The sequence below is a fragment of the Canis lupus genome, chromosome 31 (assembly GCF_003254725.2).
Source record: "Canis lupus dingo isolate Sandy chromosome 31, ASM325472v2, whole genome shotgun sequence".
NCBI lineage: Eukaryota > Metazoa > Chordata > Mammalia > Carnivora > Canidae > Canis > Canis lupus.
In genome coordinates this window covers 12,122,460-12,134,742 of record NC_064273.1, presented here as the reverse complement: position 1 = coordinate 12,134,742, position 12,283 = coordinate 12,122,460, and positions in this window count along the sequence as shown.

The following is a 12,283-nucleotide window of genomic DNA, read 5'->3' as shown; positions in this document are numbered from 1 at the left end:
TTTTTTTCCTTTTCTTTTTTAAATATTTTGTTTATTTATTCATGAGAGACAGAGAGAGAGGTATGGTAGTCTTTATGAACGTTTAGGTTCTGTCTTAATATTGTATTAGTAGCTGTATTATTGTGCAATAAAACCATCGTTTGGGTAAAATTATGGAAAAAATAAATTATCCTTAATTCTCTGATTGAACAAAACAAGTCTTAAACAATGCCTTTTATGAAGTAAGCATAAGTAAATAAATTCTATGTGAATACTTAAATTTTATAGACTGACATTGGCTCTGAATATGTAGATTTCTTAATGTTGAACATCATAAAGACTTCTATGGCAATAAAGAGCTGTTAGTATTTTAATATCAAGGCATGTATTTTTTATTAATTACCCTTATATATATATACTACATCTATATAACCTTGAACATTTGTCACTCATTCATTTCAGGAATTTTTAGTAAACACTGGCAGAGCATTGGAGACAAAGTGAAGACCAGAATAACATAGTTTTCTTGAACTCATGGAGATCAGTATGTGAATATTTTCATTAGCCTCACCATGAGCTCTTCTCAAATTTTCCCCATGAACCACAGACTCCTACCCTTTCATAATTTTATTGAGTCCATGTTGAACTGGGCTTACTAGTTATTTTCTCATATCACATTTTGCCATGATCATATGAGAAAAGTAGAGATGTAAGTCCCAATTTTATTTGGTTGGAATATTCTACTAATGTCAAGATGAATGATTACATTTTGCATGAAAAACTGTGAGAGAAGTGGACAATGGAACCTATGTTTGATCGGCCAGAAGTAACATTTTAAAATATGAAGGGAACATAATTGACTATTTAAGTACAGTAATCTGCAGTGCATATCCGCTTTTGGGATGTTGTCCATTAGACTGGGGCAATTCAGAGGTAAGACAATTAATGTCATTATCTGTGGAAGTTCCTTTACTCTCATTGTATTATGATTTATATTGTGGTAGGTTCTCTTTTTGAGGACAGAAAGTCCTCCAGGGAGATAAAATATGAATCTTATCGTTAAGCAATATTTTTTCCTTCCCTAATATGGAATGGCTCTGGAATGTTATGCTTCAGATGGGAGTTGAAGGTTTGAATGTGTAACTTTACATTTTTTTAGACAGGAGTTGAGATTAGGAAATCTGTATTTTACAATTAGTGCAGGATGATCAATATTTCCTACTATAAACAGCCATGTTTACCAATATAATTTAATTTTACAATGATTACTTTTTGTCATTGAACTGTGAATATAAATAAAATACACATGATAGTTCAAAAGATTCTTTTATATCTACAATAAAGTAAAGAAATCCTTTTTTGGTGAGTGCTACAAATTACTATTTTTAAATAATAATGTGGCTAAAAAATACATGAGATCTACAATCTTTACAGAATTTTAAGTGCTATAGAGTGCTGTTCATATTGTATTATTAATGATAAGTAAAACTTTTCCATCCTGTATGACTAAAACTCTAAACCCATTGAAGATCAATTTCCCATTTTCCCCTGCCATCAGCACCTGGCAGCCACCATTCTACTTCCTTTTCTGTGAATTTGACTATTTTAGATAATCATATATAGGTGACTCCATTACATATACATGGAAGCATGTATTATTTGCCTTTCTGTGACTGACTTCTTTCACTTAGCATAATGTCCTTAAGATTTATCCATGTTGTTTCATGTGACAAGATTTCGTTCTATTTTTGTGGCTGATTAGTATTACATTTTATATGTGTACCACATTTAAAAACTTAATATGTCAATGTATAGTTAGGTTATGTTTACCTCTTGACTATACTGAATACTGTTGCAATAAACAGAGTGGTGCAAATATCTCTTCAGATTCCTGATTTCAGTTATTTTGGATAAGTATTCAGAGGTGAGATTATTGAATCATATGGTAGTTCTATTCTTAAGTTTTTGAGGAGCCCCCATGCTATTTTTCATTGCAGCTTACCATTTTACATATTCCCACCAATAATGTACAAGGGTCCAAATTTCTCCATGTCTTCACCAACCCTGGTTAGTATGTGTGTATGTGTTTGTGCACGTGCGCACACACACGTGTGTGTTTATAATGGCCATCCAAATAGGTATAAAGTGATACCTTATTATGGTTTTAATTTTCATTTCCCTGATGATTGGTGAGGTTAAGCATCTTTTCATATACCTATTGGCCATTTATATAGCTTCTTTGGAGAAATGCCTATTCAAGTTCTCTGCTCAGATTATTTTATTGATTGACCAATTGCTGTTGAATTGTAGGGATTCTTCATGTACTTTGGATATTAATTCCTTATCAGACATATGGTCTGAAAATACATTCTTCCATTCTAAAGGTTATCTTTACTTTCTTGTTTCCTTTGCTGTGCGGAAGCTTTTTAGCTTGATATACTCCTATTTATTTTTGTTTTTGTTTTCTGTGCTTGAGTGTCATATTCATAAAATCATTGTCACTGAAAATCTCCACCTTTTTTCAAAGGTTTATTGTTTCACTATAGGTTTATGTTTAAGTTTTGAATCCATTCTGAGTTGATTTTTGTGTATAATGTAAGGTAAAATTCCATTGGTCTGTGTGTCTATTTTTTGCTGGTACAACTATTTTAATTACTATTGCTTTGTAGTGTAGTTTGAAATCAGAAGGGTGATGCCTCCAGCTTTCTTCTTTCTCAGGATTGCTTTAGGTATTCAAGGTCTTCTGTGATTTCATTAAAATTTTGGGATTTCTTTTTTTATTTCTATGGAAAATGCCATTGGAATTTTGATAAGGATTGCATTGAATCTATAGATGATTTTGGATAGTATGGGCATTCTAGCATTAAGTCTTTCAATCCATGAACACGAGATATCTTTCTATTTATTTGTATCTTTCAACAAAGTCTTGTAGCTTTCATTGCAGAGATCATTCATTTCTTTGGTTAAATTTGTTCCTACGTATTTACCTGTTTTGATGCTATCATGAATGGGATAGTTTTCTTTATTTCTTTTCAGATCTTTTATTGTTGGTGTATAGAAATGCCACTGATTTCTGCATAGTTGATTTTAATGACTTTTTTTTAAGACTTCATTATTTATTCATGAGAGACACACAGAAAGAGGCAGAGACATAGAGGAGAAGCAGCTCCCTGCAGGGACCCCAATGTGAGACTCAGTCCCAAGACCCCAGGATCACGACCTGAGCCAAAGGCAGATGCTCAACCACCGAGCCACCAGGTGCCCCAACTTCAATGGATTTCTTGATTAGTTCCAACCGTTTTTTTGCTTGTGTCTTTAGGATTTTCTCTATATAAGATGACATCTGCAAATAACAACAGTTTTACCCCTTCATTTCTTATTTGGGTATCTTTTATTTTTTTGTCTTGCCTAATTGTTATAGCTAGGACTTCCAGTATGATGTTGAGTATGAGTGGTGAGAGTGGACACCCTTCTATATTCAATTTTTCAGGTATATTTTTTTAATAGTTGTCATTTAACCTGTATACGAGAGTTCAAAGTGATTTACATGCCACCATTGCAATATTACAGTATTCTCTATTTGTCCATGTATTTATACTTCCCAGAACTTTTTATACTTTTGTATTGCTGTTTAATGAATGCCCTTTTATTTCAATTTGGAAGACTCTCTTTAGTATTTCTCATAAGGCAGGTCTAATGGTGATAAACTTTCTCAGGTTTTATTTGTCTGAGAATGTCTTTATCTCTCCTTTACTTCTTAAGGATAGCTTTGCAATGTATAATATTCTTGATGGGTAGTTTTTTCTTTGAGATCTTTGTAGATTTCATGTCATTTTCCCCCTAGCTAACAAAGTTTATGCTGGGAAATTCACTTATAGTCTTCTTTTGGTTCTGGTTGCAATTCTATTGTGCGTATGTGTTGGGTGGGAGGTTTCTGACACAACACCAAGTAATTCTCCAGACACCAGGAAGGTATCCAAGAATTCAACTCAGCTTTGACACTATCTACCTGAAGAGAACATCAGATACTACAAGTTAAAGGTCAGTCCTACTACACATCAACCTCAAATGCCAGTTACAAGTCCAGGTTATTATTTGTACTTTTGACCAACCAGCTATATATATGGGGGTTCCAATGAACCCCTTCTTGGGTTTCAAACACCAGTTGTAATCCAGGTTGTTACCTGTATTTCTGACTGTATTTCTGACTGACTGGCTATAAATTGCATGTTCCCCAATCTCCTCCTCAGGTTCAGTTAGTTTGCTAGAGCAGCTCACAGAACTCAGAGAAACATTTAACTTATTAGATCACTGGATTATTATAGAAGGATAAAACTCAGGATCAACCAGATGGAAGAGATGAATAAAACAAGGTATGGGGAAAGGGACATAGAGTTTCTGTGCCCTCTTTAGGTGTGACACTCTCCTTAAATCTCCACACGTTTAACAATCTGGAAACTCTCCGAATTCCATTTTTGGGGGTTTTTGTGAAGGCTTCATAATAAAGCATGATTGATTAACATTGGCCATTGCTGATTGAGTCAACCTCTAGTTCCAGTTCCTCTCTTCTCCCTGGAGATTGGGGAGTAGGACTGAAAGTTCCAACCCTCTAATCACATGATCGACTCCACTGGCAACCAGCCCATCTTTAGGGATCCAAATTTGCATCATTAACACAACAAAAGATGCCTCTAGAATTTTCATCACTTAGGAAATTTCAAAAATTTTACGAACTCTGTGCCAGAAATGGGAATAAATATATTTCTTATTAGTTACAATATCACAAGTCATATAGGGGTTCTCTTGTATATGATGAGTCTCTTTTTATTTGCTTTTTTGGAAATTCTTTCTTAGTCTTTGACTATTGACAGTTTGTTTAAAAAATATACCTTTGGTTGGATTTCTTTGGATTCCTTCTAATTGGAATTTCTTGGGCTGTTTGAATCTAGATGTCCTTTTCCTTCCTAGATTTAGGGTGTTTTGACCATTATTTGTTTAAATAGCTTTCTGCCATTTCTGTCTGCCTTCTTATTTTGGGACTCCCAAAATGGGTATATTAGTCTACTGGATTTCATAGATTTTATTTTTCATTCTTTTTTCCCCTTGTTCCTTTGATTGGATAATTTCAAATGACATATCTTCAAGTTTGCTTATCCTTTCATCTGATTGAGGAAATCTGATGTTGAACTCCTCTAGTAAACTTTTCAGTACAGTTATTCAGTTCTTCACCTCTACGTTTTCTGTTTTGTTCTTTTAATATTTTCTATCTTTGTTGATGCTCTTCACTCATTGTTTTCTTGAGCTCACTGACCATCTTTATGATGGTATTTTGAATTCTTATTCAGTTAATTCATATAACTCTGTTTCTAAAGGTTTGTTTTCTGGAGATTGCTTTTGTTCTTTTGATTGGGCCATGTTTCCTTTCTTCTTCATGTGTTTTGTAACTTTTTACTGAGATTTTTGCATTTGAAAAAGCAGCCACCTCTCCCAGGCTTTACAAGCTGGCTTTGGACTATGTAAGACATTCATCAGTCAGCCCAGCTAGAAATTCTGAGGACCTCTGAAACCTTTTTGGCAGATAGTACAATTTCTTTGGGCTCATGTGTGTAGTTTCTCCATTGCTGGTTTCTGTTTCAGGGGCTTATAATCTTTTGCTTCCTTTAACATCTGTCTGTAGAACTGCAGTTCTCTAGTTCTACAGAAGCAAGCTGCCCAGCTCTCATTTGTTCTCAATGGCTGGTAGGCATCCAGAGTATACCAGCTCCCTGGTAGCAACTCAGTTAGATGCCAGCCCCCTCACCCCCTGGCAGCCCACTGAAAATCCAGAACCCTGGACACTCTACTCTTTTCCTGCCCTCATGAGGGAGTAGCATCAAATTGTACACCTTTTCTTGATGATGCTGAACTATACTAACCATAGCAAGCCTCCTATCTCTTTCCTATCTTCTGAGCAATCCCCAGACATCCAAACTATATGTTCTATCAGTACTCCAAATGAAGTAAGACAGAAACCACTCCCTTGAGAAATCTTTTAAAGAACTGGAATGCTAGACACATGCTCCCCTCCTCTCCCTTCCTTCTAAGAATTTTCAGATTATGCTGCTTTTGTCAGTTGTGCTGAACTATGCTGGCTGCAACAAGCCACCAGGTGCTTTTCTATGTTTTCAGAAATCCCCAGGGATGCAAAGTATACTGGTTTTGTCAGTTCCCCAAGTGAGGTGAGACAGAAACCAGCTCACCAGGTAGCTCTCCAAAAAGTCAGATCATTGGACGGGTGCTCTACTTTTCACTTTCCCCTTAAGGGAGTGGTCACAGGCTCAGGTGTTCTCTCCTAGTATTGAGTTGTGCTGGCTTGGGAGAAAGGGTGATGTAGATAAAGTGAAATTACTCTTCTTACCCATTTCAGTGAGCTGTTCACAGACTTATTCTCACCTGGGGCCTTGTGACTTCGTGACTGGATTCTGGAATTCTCATAAATGTATATTGGTCTACATATCATTGTTAAATCAGTGTTTTGTGAGTAAAGAAGGGCTGGGTCATCTTGCTAATATCAGTCCTATTACATATTATTTTGAAATGTTTCAGTATGTTAAATGTGTCAGTACATTAACAATTAACTTTATTCAAATGGCTTATGTCATCAAGAAAATATCCATCAGTGATACTTTCACTTGAAAGCATGTGGGTAGCCATTGGCATCAAAAGGTCAAGAACCTTCTCCTGGAAAAAAAATACACTTTATTACTGATTATCAGTTTCTAGCTGTGCAGTCTCTCACTTGATATTGAAATATAGTTCATAAATAGGATATTAGGAGGTGGTAAACACTCTGTGCTTTTCACTTAGAAGCTTTAATCCCACTAGTTTGGATTGACTATTCATTGTTCTGAAGCATCTCTTCCCAAAAAGAAGATGGTTGGAGATTGAGATAATGGAAGACATATTCTGGAGAGAGAAATTATACCTAAAGATGGTGTAGATAGGGACGCCTGGATGGCTCAGTGGTTGAGTGTCTGCCTTTGGCTTAGTTCATGATCCCAGGGTCCTGGGATCAAGTCCTGCATCAGGCTCCCTGCAGGGAGCCTGCTTCTCCATCTGCGTGTGTCTCTGCCTCTCTCTCTGTGTGTCTCTCATAAATAAATAAATAAAATCTTTCAAAAAACAAGGATGGTGTAGATCATATTTTGCAACATATTTCCAAACTCTCTTTAATGTGCAACATGGGATTTTTGTCATAATTTTAGTGGAAAAATTTTATTTAATATTCAGATTGTATAGGAGAGAATTTTAAAGGAAGTTTGTTTTTTCTTCTTTCGCCTTTTCTCTGCTTCCCCTGGTATTCTCTGTATTTTTTTCCTTCATACATATTAGTCTACTTGTTGCCATCTCTTCCTTTTGAATGTTTTTATGCTTTTTATATTGTCCCTTGTAGACTGTCATGCATGCTCACTAATTCTACTCATTAATTCTAGTTTATCTCACTTCTTCAATGACCAGTATGTGTTCTTTTTCTCCTTTATTTGACCCTCCCTTTCTTCTCTTTGGGATACTTAATGCTTACAAGGAATGTCTTGAATGCTAAGTCTATAATCCAGACACTGACTTTTAAACAGAATCCAAAGGTTGCATTTGAGGCTGGCTCAACTATGTATCAGCCATATGCCACTGAAATAATCTATTGTTTATCACTGTTTTATTGTGTTCTTATACAGTTTTATACTGCTTGTGTGTGATCTGGCACTGTTAGCTTATCCACTTCAAAATTAATCAAGCCAGCTGGAGGAGTGTAATTTAGAGGAGTAGCACATGGGTTTGTAAATGCTGACATCTTGATGTGCTCTGAGGGTGTCTCTTATGTTTTTTTTCTATCCTAGTTTCACCCAAATAAAACTTGAAAATGAAAACACATATCCACACTCACTCATTTATATATGCACAAAAGTCGTTGTATTGTTCAGGTTTCACCGAAATATCAAGAAAATGAAAACAATAGCATATGCATTTCCTTTAAATCATAGCAAGTATGTGGCACTCACAAATCTTTAAGTATGGTGTGGTATGTAAATAATGTCTTGATGGTTATTTCCAATATACTTTTCCATATTTTTTCACTTTATTATCAAATATTTTATTTATTTAGTTTTCTCTCTCCTTCCTTCCTTCCTCCCTTGTTTCATTTTTCCCTTTCTTCCCTTCTTTTCTTCCTCCTATCTTCTTTTCTACAAATACAGATGGAGCATTACCTAAGAGCCAGAGATTTCACTGATGAATAGGATTGTCATAGAGATGTTTTATAGGAGGGGCACAGAATATAAACAAACAGATAATGAAAAACATATGATTTTCAATAGTGGTAAGTTTTATAAAGAAAATCATAATTATATAATAGAGAGAAGTGGAAGAGGGTGGGATGACTATTTTCCTATAGAAAGTCAAATAAGACATCTTTGAGCTGACACCCCAATGACAAAGAATAGCCAATCACACAAGGACCTGGGCTCACTGTTGTAGACCAATAGAGAGAAAATATGAGCTTTTCAGAGTTTAAGGAATATAAAGCAGGCCAGAAACAGTGAATGAGGAGGACAGTGGAAAGATATTAGTTCAGAGAGATAAGCAGGATTCTGTTCATGTCAGCTTATGAAGGTTATGGGGAATGAGTTAGATTTTATTCCAGTTATAATGAGAAACTGTCAGAGAGTTTTAAGTAAGGAAATGATATGGCTTGATTTATGTTTTTCAAAGATCACTCTGGCTTCCATATAGCAAGTAAGGAAGGTAAAGAATGGAAACAAGAACTGGGAAACTCAAGCATAAATATATTAAAATGTTTGTTCTAGAATACAAAGAGAGCCATAGAACTAGAACCTTTGTCTCCTGACTCAAAGTATGATCTTTTTTGTTTGTTTGTTTAATTAAATTGAAAGTATACCTGTGAGTCATTACCTTTATTTATTTTTCTATCATTTTGTCCAGGCACAATCTTTCCTATCTTCTCAGATTATTCTGGGAATTATTCAATTATCTTTTAATTTATTCTTCTCATGACTTTACTTCTCTAGGTTATAGAAGTATACTTTACTATTTTTATAAGATATGACCTTTAGTAAGGATATGCTTAGTGCATGTGCTGTATGTTTAATTAAATGTAAAAATATGGTTCTAGTATAAAACTGAACAGATTAATACCTTCCTTGTTGAAAGAAGACACTGGGAAATAGAACATAGTGGAAGAAAACCAATTCTTAGTGCTTATAAATGCTTTTCATAAATGGTTTCTATTGGCTCTATTTAATTTTCCAGGGGAAAAATGATTACTTTTGTAAAATAACTTTTGTCTAGAGAAATTCGGTGTATGTATGAGATAATTCATGCAGTTTAAAAAGGTAGAAGTCTTAGATGAAAAGTGGATACTATGTAGCCATCTTCATGTGAAGTTGATTAAAACAATAAAACTGTTGCAAATCTCATCATTTATTGTTTTTTCCACTAATTTGTTTATTCATTAATTTATTCATTCAGCAAATCTTTATGCAGAAATTTCTGTGTTAAGGGATGGATGCTCTCACATATCTTTGACTTCTGAAGTGCTAATCTTTCTCGATTCATCCATTTCTTACTCCTTGGATAATATGCTTCCTACACTTCTTTATGTGTTCTAGCAATTTAGTTATAGTGTCCTTGCATATTTATGCCAGATTGAGCATTTCAATCATGTTTCTTCCCTGTTAATCCCTTCCTATGCTTCCTTGGCTCCTTATATACACATTCTTCTTCCTTAGTTGCAGCCACTTGATCTCTCTTGCACATTCTAACTTAGCCCATTCTCTGGAACTTGACTTGTCCTGTTTGCTGGTATTTAAGGAATTTTTCTAATGACCAAGTCTTTACTTGAAATCTTGCTTTTTCCCCAAGTAAGAAAATTTTATTAGGCTGGAAAGCCTAGCCCTGAACCACAATTCTGTATCTGGACCAGTCTTCTCTGTCTAGTCTCTGCACATTGCTTACTTTGGACACTTCTGTGTCTGTTTTCTTTACCTCATAAGATATGACTTTAGGTGATGGGACATTGCCTCCTGCCTACATTAAACAAGAGAGATTCTAAGGTCTTTTCAGACATGGATCTCTTATTCAAAGGAACTCACTACAATCTATTTTCCTAGTCCCCCCCCCCCCCCCGTACGTACACTGATATCTCTAAGGTCACAAATAGCTTTCTGTTTGGTGTATCCAGTGGGCATTCATTAGAGGTTACCATCTGTTTTGATCCTTGGTACATTTGTCTTCTCTAACCCAGTTTTTGTTGTTGTTGTTGTTTTTTAATTTTTATTTATTTATGATAGTCACAGAGAGAGAGAGAGAGAGGGGCAGAGACACAGGCAGAGGGAGAAGCAGGCTCCATGCACCGGGAGCCCGACGTGGGATTCGATTCCGGGTCTCCAGGATCGCGCCCTGGGCCAAAGACAGGCACTAAACCGCTGCGCCACCCAGGGATCCCTGTTGTTGTTCTTTTTTGCTGGTTCTCACATTGCTTCTCTGCTTCCTTCATGGTTTCTTTCACATGACTCATTCTTTAAATGTCGATTTTCCTCACTATTCTGTCCTTGGATCATTTGTCATTTTAAATACTCAGTAGGCAATCTTCTCCACTCTTATTTCAATAGCCATATGCCCCAGCTTTAATCCTTATTCTCTGGATTCATATATCCAATTTTCTGTCAACCAGTCATCATCCTCCATCCTAATATTTTGAAAACTGAATGTGTCATCTTCTCTTAAAATTGTCCCCCTTCCTACACTTTCTGTTTAATCATCTTTCTTTCCCACAGTTACGTATCTATCCAGCTATAAGTTCTAATAATTTTAGTGCCTATGCACTTCTTGACATTTTCTTCTTCCCCTTTTATCTTCACTATCTTAATTCTGGCTAGACAATCACAAAAGTGTCCTAATTGGTCTCTCTACCTCTAGTTTTGTCATCTTCAAGCCCATCCTTTATAGAACTGCCAGAGAGACCTATTTAAGATGTCAATAACACTAACTCGTGCTGCTACAGAACCTTTTTACAACTTCCCATTATCTACAGACTAAATTCAAACTCCTTTAACAATATATAAAATCATCCATGATCTTACCTACTCAGCTTCATCTCTTACCATCCACTGGCTAGAACTCTGGTTTATAACACTGAACTGCTTGTAGTTTTTTGCAAGTTTTGCAAATTTTGTATCTTTGATCCTGTGGTCCCATTTATCTGGAGCTTCAAACTTTCTCTTCTCTGGATGATCATCCCCTCTTACTTCCTCCCATGGCTAGTCATTTATTGTTCATCTTCTTCAGCTTAATATCATTTCTCTATTTCTTCTAGCATGCCTACTCTAACGCTGGTATTCCTGTCCAAACTTCCTCCACCATGGTGAGTTAGATGTCCTTCAGTTATACTCCAAGGTATATATGTGTGTATATATGTATGAATGTATGTGTGTCTATGTATCATAACTTCTTTTGCATTTCCAATGGTACTTGGACTACTACTAATCACAAATTCAATTCAGTAAATATTTGTGGGTTGTTTGACTTTCTAGTAAGTTTATTTCAGTAAGGAAGCAAGATGAATGCTGTTAGTCTCTTGGTACTTATTTTTCTCATTCTTAAGCATTTTACTAAATATTTTTGGGATAGTTATATTGGGAGGTTTATTTTCTATGTGGAAGAGGCAGTTTAAAAATTTTAAGTAAAACTGAAATATTCCAAATAATATAAATCTTGTTTCTTTTTTAAGCCCATCTTCCACCTGCAGAGTGGAATTAAACCCATACAGGATAGCTTAAGAGCACATTCTCAGCTATTATACTGCCTTACAAAATTGCCTTGGCACTACAAGTTCAATTAAAGAAAGTTCATAGTGGTTACGTATAAATAAATTTCATTGTTATTCTCATATTTCTATTTCAAATGCATATTTTCTTTTCAATATTATTTAATGTTTCCAAAAAGCAATTTTGACTATTTACTACATTCTTAAAAAAAATCCATATCCTCTGTAAGAATGTTTATATCCTTTGATCTTACTTCTAATATTAAATACTTAATAAGTAATTAAAAAGTTTGAAGAAACTAACAGTGGGTACCCCAGAAATATAATAAGACAATACTATAAAAAATGATATCCTAACAAATTGGACAATCTAGAAGAAATGGATATACTCCTAGAAACATACAATCTTTCAAAATGGAATCAGCAAAAAATAGAAAATCTAAACAGACCAATTACTAGTAATAAAATTGAAGAAATAAAAATAAA